Source organism: Camelus ferus, chromosome 11, assembly GCF_009834535.1.
Source record: "Camelus ferus isolate YT-003-E chromosome 11, BCGSAC_Cfer_1.0, whole genome shotgun sequence".
Taxonomy (NCBI): Eukaryota; Metazoa; Chordata; class Mammalia; order Artiodactyla; family Camelidae; genus Camelus; species Camelus ferus.
In genome coordinates this window covers 53487357-53502114 of record NC_045706.1, presented here as the reverse complement: position 1 = coordinate 53502114, position 14758 = coordinate 53487357, and positions in this window count along the sequence as shown.

Sequence of the window (14758 nt, the reverse complement as noted above, 5' to 3'; positions counted from 1 at the left end):
TTTAGCAGTCAGTTGTGGTTTCATTGTAGTCACGAGGAGAGGCAAACTTGTGATCCTCCTACTCTGCCATCTTGACCGGAACTCTAATGCCTACTTCCTAAAAATGATAACTAGGATGACTTCTTAATAAAGTCTTAATGACATTACTCAAAAGTAGGGGAAACAGCAGCAAAAGGATCGTTGATGCTTTTCCATGGAGGCTGCCTTCTTGAGAGACCCATAGAATGACTGACACCTGCTGTCCTGGCTGCCTTAGTGAGCCTGACGGAACTACTTGTACGAGATTGGAAATTCTGACCTAGCTCAGTGTGTGTGTATTGGGTAAACCATTTGAAATTTCTTTTTTGTATGAAGCATTAAGGTATTGCTAAATACAGAAATCCCTTCCAGATGCTAGAATTAATCCTTTTCTTCAAGCCAAAGGAGTTATTGTTAAAAGGATTCTGCCTCTGAATCACTGTGACGGTGATAAAGTCACTCAGGTTCTTTGGGTCTCAGTTTTTCCCATCTGTAAAAATAAGGTTTGGGGCACGGGAACAGGGAAGATTACCCCTAGGCGAGCAGTCAGCCTTGTGAGGAGTCCATGACCCTGTGGAGTTTGAGGAGGAGCCTGGGGCCAAGCTGATGCAGACTGCCCACCACGAAAGCAGCTGTGCACCTCCTGGAGAGGGTGGCTGGCACTCTGTCTGATGGTTAGTGATGCCTCTTGGCCTGGACCGGGATGGGTTGAGTTGGGCTCATAGGAAATGTTGCTCGGGGTCCGGTCTGCCTGCAGCATCTGCACTCTGCCTGGGGCTGGGCCCTCCTCCATTGTCCCCTATACTTGGCTCCAAAGCATCAGAGCAGGGCTGGCATTCCACTGCTTCCCTCCCTCCCCAAGGCCTTTCTGCAGTAGGGGTGAGTCTTCCACTTCAATTGCTAATTTTCTTCTCAGGTCCAGTGGCCGGAATGAGAGTCTGTTTACGACTCCTATATTTTATGACTTAGAATTTTGTAAAAATAAAAGCACTTCCCTGCCCAAGTTATACCGACCAGTAAAAAATTATGCTGACTCATGACATGTTTTAACATATCCCTCTGAACTACTAACAGTGTGGCTTGAGCGAGCTTCAATTTTCAGTTCTTTTTGAAATTGGATTTTTAAATCATGGAGACAATATACGCTTATTGTGGCGTATTCAAATGATATAGAAGAAGATAGCGTAAAGGAAGTGAGGCGGAAAGCCCCATAAAAAGACCGGCAGGACCCCCCAACCAGGGCCACTACTCTCGTGCTGGCACCACCCAGTTCCCTGGCCCAGAGGCTCTATCTCACTTTTTCGCCTCTAAAGCGGCTAACTTACACCTAGAATTCTATTGGTTCCCTGAGCTCGCTTCTGATTGGTTATTTCCTGCACTCCTGATTGATTATTACACTCACTTCTGATTGGTTATTACTCTCACTTCTGATTGGTCCACTTCCCTAACTTCTGATTGGTCCATTTGTAGTACTTCATTTGCATGGAGCTCACTCCTGATTGGTCTATTTCTAAAAGCTTGTTCCTGGTTGGTCAACTTCTGTTATATTTTATTTGCATATGATGTTGCAAAGCATAAAACTGGCAGGCTATAAAAGGCCTGTGTAAACCTACAGACAGGGTACAGAGCTTGAAGTATAAACTCCTCTGGGCCTGCTGGTGTAATGAACTTGAGTTCTCCAACTCTCCGAGTGCTACTTGGTCTCTTGCCTGGATCCAGGTTGGTGTCACAACTGAGTTGTAACACATTTTTCTGCAACTGAAGAAAGTCCCCCTTGTTTCCAGAACCTTCCAGCACACTCTTTTCCCAGTGTGATTGCTTAAGGATTTGGTTTGTACCTGCCCAGGTTTTCATAGTGTATTTACATGTGCATAATCTTTTTATAGATATGTGAGCTCATGCTGTGTATATTGTATTACTTGCTTTTTTTTTTTTCCAAATAAAGCAAACTAAGTTTATGTGAACTCACTGCAGTAAGAGAGACCATCACTCTGACAACCTCAGGAGTGTCTCAGAAGGGAAAAGTTAGAAGTTGGATAATTATAAAATTTTGGCTCTTGGCTCAGGTGGTTTAAGACACACAGGAAACTGAGGTTGGCACAGTTCATGGAACAATAGTTTAAGATAGGTAACAATGAGGAGAGAGTCTTGATGGGAGTCTTGATAAATTGTAAACTCATTTGCAACTGACTTGAATAGATTGTAGGAATTCCCTTTACTTTTACCATTTCTGGCACTTTTTGTTTATGTAGATCCAAGTTTCTGTCTGGTATCTTACTCCTTCTGCCTGAAGAATTTCCTTGAATATTTCTGATAGCATAGGTCTGATGACAGTGACTTTCCTCAGTTTTGGGTGGTATGAAGAAGTCCTTCATCTTTTAAAAATGCAAGTGAATTTTTCTGTCATGTTTTCTTTGTGGTAGTTTTAAAACCAGCCTCTGTTTTTGAAGCTACCTGTGAGGGTAACTTATCCATTAATGACATAGCTGTATCTTTTCACAGTGTCCCATACCCTACAGCTTAAGTACCTGCTCATAGTTATTTTAAAGCAGGGAATTATTAATTTTTGTTTGAGTTTTCTATGTGTTTTAAAAAAAATTTAGGTGAAATTCACATAACATAAAACTTACCATTTTATAGTTAAAATTCAGTGGCATTTGATATATTCACAGTGTGTACAATCATCACCTCCGTCTCATTTGGAAACATTTTCGTCATCCCCAGGCAGTCACTCCCCATTCCCCCTCCCTCCAGCCCTTGGCAACCACGACTCTGCTTCCTAGCCCTATGGATTTACCTATTCTGGGTATTTCATATAAGTGGAATCATACAACATATGGCATTTCTCACTCCGTTTACTTAGCACAATGTTTCTGAGGTTCATCCACATCGTAGCATCTATCGTACTTCATTCCTTTTATGGCTGAATAATATTGTATGGATATACCACATTTTATTTATCCATTCATCCACTGATGGACATTTGGTTTTTTTCCACTTTTTGGCTATCATGAATAGTGCTGCCATGAACATTCTTTTACAGGTATTTGGAATACCTGTTTTGGGTATATATCTTAAGAGTGAAATTTCTGATCATATCGTAATTCTATGTTTAACTTTTTGATGAACCTCATACCTTCATTTTTTTAAAGAAAGAAATGAAAAATTCTGTGGCAAATTGAGGATTATAACCCAGGAACAGCACCTCAGAAAGCTCTGGTAACTGTTCTGCCCATTAGAGGTCAAGGCACAGTTATTTAAGTTTTTTGAGACAAAGGGCTGGACGTTAAATGATGGTTTACACAGTCCAGATCTAGGCATCCTTGTGGCACCTTACAAGATCCAGAAGGAGTGTTATCTTTTAAGGCGTTGTCTTGTTGATGCTGTGAAAATGTTCCTCTTTGTTGTTCACCTTCACTTTTGAAAGGTGCTTTCGTTATTATAAAATTCTGGGTTTATAGTTGTAGGGTTTTTTGCCTTTTTGCTTTAAAGATCATTCTGTTGTCTTCTGAGTTGTCTGGGTTTCTTGGGTATATGGTTTTTTGCCTTTAATTTTAGAGAAATTTAACCATTAGTTCAAATATTTCTTATATTCTTTTCCTTTTGCAACTTCAGTTTATGCTAGACTGATATTATTCCATGACTTTTGAGTGTTCTTATCTGGGTATTATTTTTTTCCCATTTTCTTTTGTGTTTTGATTTAGATCATTTCTGTTGCCCTGTTCTTTTTTTGGGGGGTGGGTAATTAGGTTTATTTATTTTTTAAATTAATTTTTTAGTGGTGGTACTGGAAATTGAATCCAGGACCTCATGCATGCTGAGCACACACTCTACCCCTGAGCTGTACCCTCCCCCCACTGCCCTGCTCTCTGAGTGCAGTGATTCTTTCCTCAGCTGCATATAGTTTGCTGATGAGCCTGTTAAAGTGATTCTTCATCTCTGACATTGTTTGTAATATCTAGCATTTCCGTTTGACTATTTTATAGTTTTCTATCTCTGCTGAAATGATCTATTCAGGCAGGTTGTCCACCTTTTCCATTGGAACATATGACATATTAATCATAGTTATTTAAAATTCTCTGATGGTTCCAAGATCTGGGTAATCTCTGTGTACAGTTCTGATGATTGCTTTATTTTTTGACAGTAAGTTGTTTTATCTTGCTTTTAAAATGTGTCTTGACATTTCAAATTTAATGTTAAATGTCATTTTAGAAGAATAGATGAGACCAGATATATAGTATGTGTGCCCAGAAATGGGCATGTCTCTTCTGTCAGGTTGTTAGTATGGAGGGTGTGGTCAGTCTAGTCATGAGATGAGCTAGGTTTTGATTTCTTTGGTGATGTCATTACCCCAGTGTATCATAGACTTCAGATTCCTTTAGAAGGGGGCTGCTGTGAACTTGTGCTGAGAGTGATGTCTGGGGGATGCCAGAGGGTTTTTCTCAGTGTTCCTGCTGTACCATCAGCTTTGAGAAGTCCCCACATACCCATGCCACAGAGAAGGTGTTTCTCCCTGCTGCTGCCTCTCCTTCAGCAGTAGACTGCTATTGCTTATTCTTGGTGCCAGGCTCATGTTGGGAGTGGTAGGAGGTTTTCTGTTGCCCTAGTCATCCTTAGTCTTAGGCAGGCTCTGTATGTGTGGGTTTTGGGACTGAAGTTTTTTCAGCATTCCTGCCTCTCTTCCTCACAGCAGGCAAACTTGCCTTGTATCTGCAGTTAATCATGGGTGGAAAAGAGTTTCCTTCTGCTCTTCCAGTGCTAATAGACCTGTGCTTGGTATAAGGATAGGATCTGGACTTCAGAAGGTTTTGCTTTTTCACTGCTGCCTAGTATTCTAATGCTTCAGATGTGTCCTAATCTAGTTAATTTATTCCCCTACTGATACAGACATTTTTGCCATAAAATGCCATAAAAATGGTGCAGGCTACTTTGTCTGCCTGTAAATGTTTCCTCAGAATAGATGCCCAGAAGTGGAATTTCTGGGTTGAAAGGTACACAGTTTAAAGTTTTGATAGATAAAAACTGAATACCTTGATTTCTTGCTTACTATATTGACCTCCTTTCAATTTAGTTAAAAAAAAAAAAGCTTTTGTTGTTGGGAGGGGTTCAAACAATAGGAAGAACTCTGATAAAAAATTATGTATGCCTCTGATAAGGAGAACTTGTCATTTAGTGGATTTGGGGGGGCAACCTTCCCATTCCATGTCATAAACCACTATCTGATGTTCTCACCATACCTCTGGAAGTGCCCTCTCAGTATCTCCTCTGTACACCTTGCTGGTCCAGTGCAGAGTCTCCAGGTCACAGTCTCTGATGGCCTGGACCTTGCTCGGAGCAACCTTTTCTTTACTGTTCAGACGGCTAGTGACAGGTTCAGATCTGTTTGAACTTATCTATGCCATTATTTTAATTTTTTTTTTTAAAAAGCTTAGGATCCGTAATTTATATCATAGTTGAGAATATTTAGGAACACTTCATTTGTATGGAGAGTCTTTTACCTAGCAACCTCAGTTATCTGAAATAGTCAAAAAGGGAAAGGGGGAAAAAGCGTTACATTAGTGAAAACAGATGTCGCAAAGCCCATGGATTAAAGGTCATCACATTGCATTAATAAAAATAAAAACAAAAACCCTTCCATGCTCTCAGGACATACTTTGTTTCTTAGTGTTAATACCTTTCATCATCTGTGTTTTTCAGTTGCCAGGAGATTGGACTAGAGGTTGGAGAGTATTGTTTTGGACAGACATACTAGGCCCAACAAGAAGCAATAGACAGGAGGAACACTAAAGCAGAGGCAACAATGTGGGTTGTCTGGTCTACCATGGCCTCGGAGGGCGCCTGCCACTCTCCCAAGCAATGCTCTGCTGCCTTACCCTCTAGTGGGAGGCTGTGCCAGTGGGAAATCAGCGTGGGGCAACAGCAGTCTGGAACTTTATTGGTTGTTGAACACACTTGGCTGGTTCTTGTTACTCTAATGATGAATAAATGAAGACCGTCCTTGATCTATTCAGAGCCTACCATGTGCCAGATACTTTACATGTGTTATTTGTATCCTCACAACGACCTTGAAAAATAACTGCTTCTTGCCCTCATTAGCTAAGTGAGGAAACCCAGGATGGAAACAGAAACACCTTGGCCCTAGATCATATATCTAGAAAGAGGTGGAGCTGGGGTTGAAGCTCTGGAGACCACCTTCTTTACCTTGCCCTTCATTAACACATATGTTAACCAGTTCTGTCTTTTGGAAAAAGGAGAACCCTAGAATGCGCCTCTTCCTTAAACGGGGAGTGGAGATTTATGGACGGTCCCCTTGCAGCTGGGAGACTCCCTTATGGACCCAAATTCTGGAGACGAAGCCCTCTGGGGCTCTACACTCAGGCAGTGAGTGGAGTGGCTTTTGAAGACTGTATATGCCCAGTGCAGTGCTGGCAGCTGTGCAGGAGATAATGGAAGAGGAGAACATGGTCTTAATCTCCAGAACTTCTAGTTTAGCTGTGGAAACAAGACACTCAAAAAGAAAATAACAAGGGAGCCACCATATCCCTTGCTTTATTTAACTGTTGTTTTTGTTTGTTTTGCTTCCTGGTGTCTGTGCTGTCTTCACGCGAGTGCGCCGTCTGGGCACCAGGCCCTGGAAGGTCAGACAAAGGCGAGCTCCGTCTGGGAGGTAGGGGGGTGGCTGGGGGACTCAGGTGGACTTCCCAGATAACATGCATTTGAAATAGGCCTTGACCTATGGGCAGAGCTCGAGAGAGAGGCCAGGAAGTGTGAGGTAGTCTCTGGGTGGTGACTATCAGAAGCCCAGTTCTCTGTTCAGTCTCTTAGGTGGCCTGTCTTCACGCTGGGCTGGGTGGACTGTGTGTTATTTATCACCTAAATGCCCATCAGCCCTTAAATGCAGAGAACCAACTCAGTCCTGGTTGATGATGGAGATTTGGAGTCGAGAGTCCTCCCTTTTTGTGTCCCACCTGCGCTGGTTCCTCAGTGGCCCTTCCAAGTGCCAGCCTTTGCTCTTATTCATTGAACACCACCTGCATGTGCTGGGCACAGGGGAACAAAGGTGAATAAGACATGTTTCCTGTCTCGACTAGCTCACAGTCTTGTGGGGAGACAGGTATGCCACACGGCTGCTTGTGGATGCCCAGACGAGGTGGTTGAGGCAGCTCCCTGTCCCCCGTGCCTTCTCCCTGTGACAGAGGTCTTCTGTGTGGCCTCCACCCTCTGTGTTGAGAATGCTTTTCCCTTTCCTCTGCTGAGCAGGGAAGATCATTCCAATTCAGGGATTTTCCTGCTGTCCTGTTTATGCTGCACATGGGACAAGGACCTCAGGGCCAAGGTGGCTCATGCAGCCAGGATCCCTGAGCGCTTTTGGGTAGGGGTTCTGTCACAGGATTCTCCAACCAGCAGAAGATGGGATGGGCAGCTCCTGGAACCAAGGGCCAGTGAGGCAGTGGCAAGTTTGCAGCCCATCTCTGTAGAGAGAGCCCCTCCATGCCAGCACCGTTTGAGGTGGTGGGAACTACGGTCATTAAAAGAACACAGAAACGGGGCAAAGTGGTGAATTGCTTGACTGGGGAAGGGGTTCTTGTAAGTTGGGTGAGTAAGGCACCCTTTTGAGACAGGTTTTCTGCCTTGATGCCCTGGTTGAGGGGTGGGGTCTCCCAAGGGCTCACTAGTCTTACTATTTTGTGTCTTTTATTCTTTTTTTAAAGTCACTTCAGGGATCCCAAAGGACAAGGACCATCAAAAGGGGATGTTGATGGTGGTGGCAGAAAATTACTTTAGTCTGTCTGAGACAGTTTTAGAAATTTTCACAGGGGAACTAAAACTTCCTGGATGTCCAAGAGAAGGGAGAAAGGTTTGCTGCCCAGGCAATGGAGACTGTGCAGGAGAGGTGGGCAGTGCTGGTGGAAAGGCCAGGAGGGCCAGGCAGGGGTGGGGTCAGGAAGGAGCCCAGCTCCTAACGGCGGGACTGAAGGCTGTAGAAAGGAGAACGTGGGCTAGCTAATGGTTGTCAGAAGTGTGGCCTCTGTCCCTAGAGATCGGCCTAAGGATTTCACAGCAACAAGGGGATGTACACAGTCAGATCTGTGTTTCAGAAAAGCTCATGCCAGGTTAGGGCTCATGTGTGTCTGTTTCAGAGCCCAGAAATGCTCCTTCTTGTACCTCCCACCTTCTCCCTTCTAGTTCCGGCCTCCATGTCAGTAAACATTGTTCTGAGAGGCCACGCTCGAGATGCTGTTTGGGTTCAAGGGGCCAAGTACAGTGGCAGGAGGAACATCACCTCAGAGAGACACAACAGTAGACAAGGTATGTTGGTGGCAGAAGAGATGGGGTCTGGGGTGCCTTTCCCTGGTCAGGGCAGCAGCCGGGACAGTCACACTGCCATCAGCATTTGGAATAGGAAGAGGCCTTGAACCCAAGCCACTGTGCCCTCACTGCCTTTCAGCTCCCATAGGCCTTCATCTTCTAGAGCCCCTCTGCTCTGGGCTCAGCTCTCCAAGCACAGAGCATCATCAGCTCAGTCATGGCGAAAACCTTCATGGAAACCACAGTGATCAGGGTGGGAAAAAGCTGCATGAGAGGAGGAGTTGGTCTCACACAGCAGGGGCAACTTATAGATGACAAAGTGGGGAGAAAATAGAAGCCAAGGGGTGCGGATGTGTTTGTCATGAGAAGAGGCACTGCCATCAGTGTGATGCCTTTTCCGGGGTCTCCAACTGGACTGCCAGCCCTGGTGGCTGTAGATGGAGGGTTCAGAGCCTCCTCCAGCTCAGGTCTTTCTCTCCTTCTCCCACTTGCCTGCCTTGAACGTGGGCTTGCAGAGTTGGGGAATTGCAGGTTATCCTGAGCCAGGGAAGCAGGTGTCACTCCATTGCCTCTGGAACAACCCCACTGTGTCTCCCAGCTAAGGTGTCCTCCAGTTGGCTTTTTGATGGAGTGCTAAGTGTACCCGGCTTTTTTCTGAGTGCTCAAGATACAAGGGTATTGAATCAGACATGGGCCGTGCTCTTGAGATGCTGACAGCTACCTGATGATCCTGATGCTAGGAAGGTTCATCACCTTCCCACAGAAAGGCACGGGGGACACTTCAGCCTCTGTTGGGACTGTGCAGTGGGCACTTCATTTAGAGATGAGTGCCCTGCAGAAACAGGCCTTTTACTGAGCATCACTTTTATCATGTTTGAGTTTGAGATTGCAAACAAATGTGTGTGCTGTTTATGGAATCACTCAGTGGAGTTTAAGTTTAAAACAATGCGTGGACATTAATGAGGATTTAGTAATTACTCTCAGGGAGGGAAGGACTAGAGTAGGGGAGAGGCACACAGTCCTTAGGGCCTAATTCTGCTGCCAGAGAGGAGCATCCGGTGTGATACAGCAGAGGCTATCTCATAGCTGAGAAGAGTGAGGGCAAACATGAGCCAAGGGGTGGATACTTTCTCTATGCTAAATATGAGCTTATCTTTAGCATGGTTTTATCTGCCGGACCCTCGTGAGGCCTGGCGTGTGGGTGAGTCCTGTATAGAGATATTTCATTTGCTGCTGCCAGGTAATGTGGGGATATCATTGGTGGCTCAGTGTCCACCTCCTGAGTTCCCAAAATATGGGAGTGTGTATTTAAACTCCAAAGCCTCTGAGTCCTGGACCTTGGTTAAGAATTCCCTGGGGACTGTCTTCCTGTGTGAACTTTTCTAAATTTCCCCTTTATCTGACAGGAAGTATTGCTTTTAGAGAGTCCCAATTTTGTGTGTCCACCTGAGGAGTGTCTTGGCTCCAGCACCCGCTAGAGCAAAGCCAAAGGCCTCGCGTGGGCATTGGAGGCCAAGCCTCTTAAAACATAGTCCTTCCCACCACACTCCCCAGCCTGAGGCAGGTACGGCAGCTGTTTATAGGCTCAGGGCCCTGGACTTCTGCCCCCTTGGCATTCTAGCCCCTGGGGTTTTTTTCCTTTGCCTTCTTGCAAACTCAACTATGCATTAAAATTACATTATATAAATTGCACCCAACATTTGCTAGGTGTTTTGTTGCCAGAAGCTCTTCTGGTTATCCTGTCTGCCCTCATGCCAGAGCAGAAGCCTCACAGATGCAGCAGGAAGGGTAGGAGTCTTTGGTGTGGGAACTTCCCAGGGGTCGGAACAAGAAGCTTGGCTCCATGGACACTGGGCGATAGAAGTTACACGCAAAGCCCCTGGGACCTTAGCCCCTGATTTCTGGCTGAATGAGTAGGACCTGATTCAGCGCTTGGTAGAGGGAGTCCCGTTCCATTGACCAAGAATTAACCAGCTCTCCTAGTCCAACAAGCCCTGTCTCTTCTCAGTATGGGGTGTGACCATTTATGGAAATGCCTGCAAACCCTCATCCCACCTGCAGCCTCAGCATCATACTGTGCCCCGGTGGCTGGGTGGGGATAAGTGGCAAAATTAATTTACGACATCTTGCTTCTTCTGATCCTTCCTGTCTTCACTTTATTCATGGCAGGTACATAAAACTCCTAAAGAGACCAAAGGTAGCCAGAGAGACCCTGAGAGCCAGGACAGTTAGATACGGCTTCTCTGGGAATATGACCATCTCCAAGGTATGTCTGAAGGTTTACAGTGAATCTTTTTTTAATTAAAAGTGTCAGGACACACTGCACAATTAAAAGGAAAATCAAGCCCTGTGGATTTAAGATTGCCCTCTGTAGTGGCCATTTTCATCTGAAATGCCTAAAATTAATGCATGTTACATTTTAAAATGTATTATACACGTTCACATTAAAAAAAAAAAAACTCAGGAAAGAGTAACTAGGGAAATTGAAACACACACTTCAGTGATAGTTTAAAAAAAAGCCCATTCATGAGATCGCCTTTTAAGGTTCTATAAAAACAGCCCTAGTCAGCTCGCTGCTAAGAAAACGTCTTCAAGGTTGAATCTGAGAGCTGTGATTCACTCGAGTATCCTGAAACCGTTGCCCGTTCCTCCCTGGACCCTGTGGCTCCTTCTGTCTGCCCACCTCTAGTCTTGTCCTCTTGTTTCCCCTTTGTTAATTTCTGACACTTGCTTCTTGGTGAAGCTGTTTCAGACAGAGGGAATGAGGGAGAGCCTCCCCATGGCCTCACATCACCTTCCTGGGGCTGTCCTCTCTGTTTTAACGTGGCTGCCATTCAGAGGGCTGCTTCCTCCTCCTAGCAGCTGAGGGCTTTTGCGTTGAAGAGGATTTACCAGCTGTCAGGTTGCGCTCTAGTGGATGATGTTTGGCTGTTATCTCTTAGGGCCAGACCTGCCTTCCCCACTTCCAGTCCACTTATGCAAACCCCCAGTCCTTTAGGACTCAGGTCCAGGTCCATCCCCTCCAGCTGACCCTCCCCTCATCGGGATGACACCATTCTGGGAAGTGGCGTCAATTTTATTGTCTGCACCACTCGTTTTATTCAAGGACCCTTGACCAGAGGACCGTGGTGGCTGCTGTTTGGGGAGGAACATGAGTAGAGTGGTGCAGAAGGAAAGGGAGCGCCACCTGGTGGTGAGTCACTTGGGTAGAATACCGTCAAGGAGCAGCAGTGACAAATGTCACAGCCAACTCCGCCACCTCTGGCTTGCTCATTCGTAGGTTCAGCAGACCCTGCCTTACTTAGCTATCAGCTAGTCTCACCTCTGCCTCTTCTTTCTGGGAATCCTAAATTTAATTCTTCAGAGGCAGGGAACACTTCATCTTTCATATTCCTTTGACACCTAACACAGGGCTGGGTGTGTCAGAGATTACCAACAGGTGCGTGTTGAATGAATGAATCAGTGAATGAGTGAATGTGTGCTCTGAGGACCAAATACGACTTCTCTGTTCCTAAATTCCCAGGCATCAGATAGCCATCTCAAAATCTGTAGTTTTCTTAATCACCTCAAATCCAAAATGCCTAAAATTGTCCTTTTTTCTTTTCTCCTTCAAATCGGCCCTCCTTCCTGACATTCCCAGCAGAAACCTCAATCATTTTGGAATCCTTCCTCTCTTGGTACCTGAATCACCAAAACCCATCGAGTTGGTTATTTTCTTTTACTTCCACATAGCGACAACCTTAATTTATCACCCAAGCGTGGACTTTTGAAAAAAGGCTTCTGCTTCATTGCTTTGTGCAATTCAACTGGGCTCATCTTCCTAAAACATTCCTGGTTCAGGTCACTCAATGACATTTAAAAAATAAAAACAGCCATGGCTCCTGTAACCAGCAGAATACCATTCAGATGCCTTAGCCTGCGCTCGGGGCCTCCCTAGTCTGACTGCCAGTTCCTGGCCTGCCTCTCTCCACCCGCACTTTGCAAAGTTCCTGTCCAGCTGGACTGGTTCCCTCACTGGCTCCCCAGAAGGTCTCTGAGATTCCTACATCTCTTTGATCATCCTGCCCTTTTTGTTGGGTCTTTCCAAATGTTGCCCCAAGCTCAACAAGTTCAAGTCCCATTTCTTTAACCCCTTCAGTGCCAGCCACTTGCAAAGACCACAGGCTATTTACCCTTGAAGGTCTTGAAGCTTAAACTTCAGGACCCCACACTACCAAGCTCTGGGCCTTATTTTATATGTGTGACTTTGCATTATTTTTCTTAGAAAAGATCTCCCAATTTTATAAACTTCCAGCCCATCATAAAACTTGTGTCCATCTCTGTTTCTGCCCATGGGTAGCTCATTTGCTGTTTAGCTGATCTGTGGGGCTGAGTTTGCTTACAGGTGTCTTATTACAATAGGAATGGAATTTCTGGAAACTCAGAGCTCACACGTAGTTTTCCATTTCTTTTCCGTTTGGATCAAATTCCCAAGTGGGTGTTGACATATATTTGGGGCAAAATTTAAGAGCTCCTGGCTAGAGCAGAGACAGGGAAGATTTTGCCCTTGGCATCAAGGGATGTACTGTTGGGAAAATTAAGTACAAATGGCTGTGGAAGGAGGAGGGCAGGGTAGGTACCATACGAGAAGTACACGCAGTGCATTTCTAGGCCTGGTATTGTACCCTCAGTGTCCCTACATCCCAACAGGACATCCTGATATGCTGGGAGGGGGCCAGTCAGCAGCTGGGCCTCAAGATTGACAGTCAGGTAGTAGGAGGAGGTTGAGCTGCTTCCTGTGCCTGGACCCCCACCCTCCATCCCAGACCCCTCCGCAGTAGCTGATGAGGCCGGGTGTTCCTCATCCTGCCTGTCAGCTCCTTCCTGCCTTCCCCAGCAACTTGTGGCCGAAGAAGGAGGGAGGCGTGCTTCTCAGGCATGCTTTCCAATGTGCGAGTCTTCTGGGAGAGCCCTTCACTGCTTCCACTTCTGTTTCTAAATCCCCTGTGCTCATGAATCAGTCTGAGTGTGTAAAATCAATGAAAGCAAAAAACTAAATCTATATAATTTGCATTGGATAGACAGAAAAAGGGGAGAAAACTGGAGGAGAGGCCTTGAGTCTGGGGAATAGGGGGTTCTTGAAGTTAAGTTTCATTAGCTTCAAGGCCATAGCATCTGGTCAACCTTGTTCTTCCTTTTGAGCTAAACTATTCCTCAGTTTCCTTGATTTGGAACCCCTCACGATCATCTCTTTGAAGAGTTCCCTGTTTCAAGTGTAAGGACATATAAGGAGAAGCCATAGCTTGCTGTCTGGATCAGGAGTCAGGAAATCAATTTCCTTTCCTGAAAAATTGGTACTGATGCTTCCTTCTCCGAGTCAAAGAGTCTAATGTCACCCATCTGCTGCTTTCTCTGCTTTCAATGCCAAGAAGCTCAGAGCTACATTTTGTGCACAGTTAATTAACACCCGCCTCCTGAGGCTAATTCTTTGGGATTATATTGCTCTACTCCTCGTCTACCACCTGGCTCCCCCTACCCCCCTACTTTGTGTTAAGCTTTGGTTCTATTATATTTAAATAGATTTATATAGGTCAGTTTGAAGCTTTTGCTGAACCCTCATTTCACCGTTTCCCATGCCTTTTCATCTTCTCCCTTTATGAGAAACCTGGGTCCGCCCCCAGCTAGGGACCCATGGTGGTGTAGCTTCCTTCCTTTCAGGACTGAGCAGAAGGGTTTTCTCCTCAGCAGTGGCCTCTGATGGCGGCTCCTCCCAGGCCTGACAACAGCTCCGAGGCCTCCTTCCGACCCAGCTTCTGAAAAACAGCTTTAGGAGGCTTTTGTGTTTACGGGACCCGTGTTAGGCCCTGGCTCCCTAACCCCTTGAAAGGACTACTTGTTTCCCTTTCTCCCCATCTTCCAACTTCTTTCCTAACGTAGGGAGAGGAACAGCAGCCCTGAGGGCTTCTTTGTAAGCTCTTCTTCCTTGCCTTCCTCTCTCTTCTGGACCCAGTCACTCTAGCAACTTGGACCTGGGAGGCGGGGCCAGTCTCAGCAGGCTTGGTTGCCCTGGCAACATGGGTGGGGCTAAGTCTGCCAACGGATGACAGTTATTCAAGAGGTACAGTTGGTCTTCACTAGCTAGAAGGGTTGATGGAAGGCGGGGGAGGGCAGTGACTAACTGCATTTCACAGATGAGGGGCGTGGCTTGATCAGAGTCAATGAAGCTGGGACTAAAACCCAGTGTCCTCTCTCTAAACAGAGGATATCACGCTATGTGCCATGATAGCTCCAGTGTCACCTCCTGCTCTAAATTAGAGATGCCGCGCCTGAGTGCATCTCAGAGATGCTCTTACTAGATGGCCAAACATGGCCTGATTCTGATCCAGGAGAAAAATCTAATGCCATAGTCCATTTATGGCAAGTTTGCAAAGGTGGACTGAGGATGCCTGAA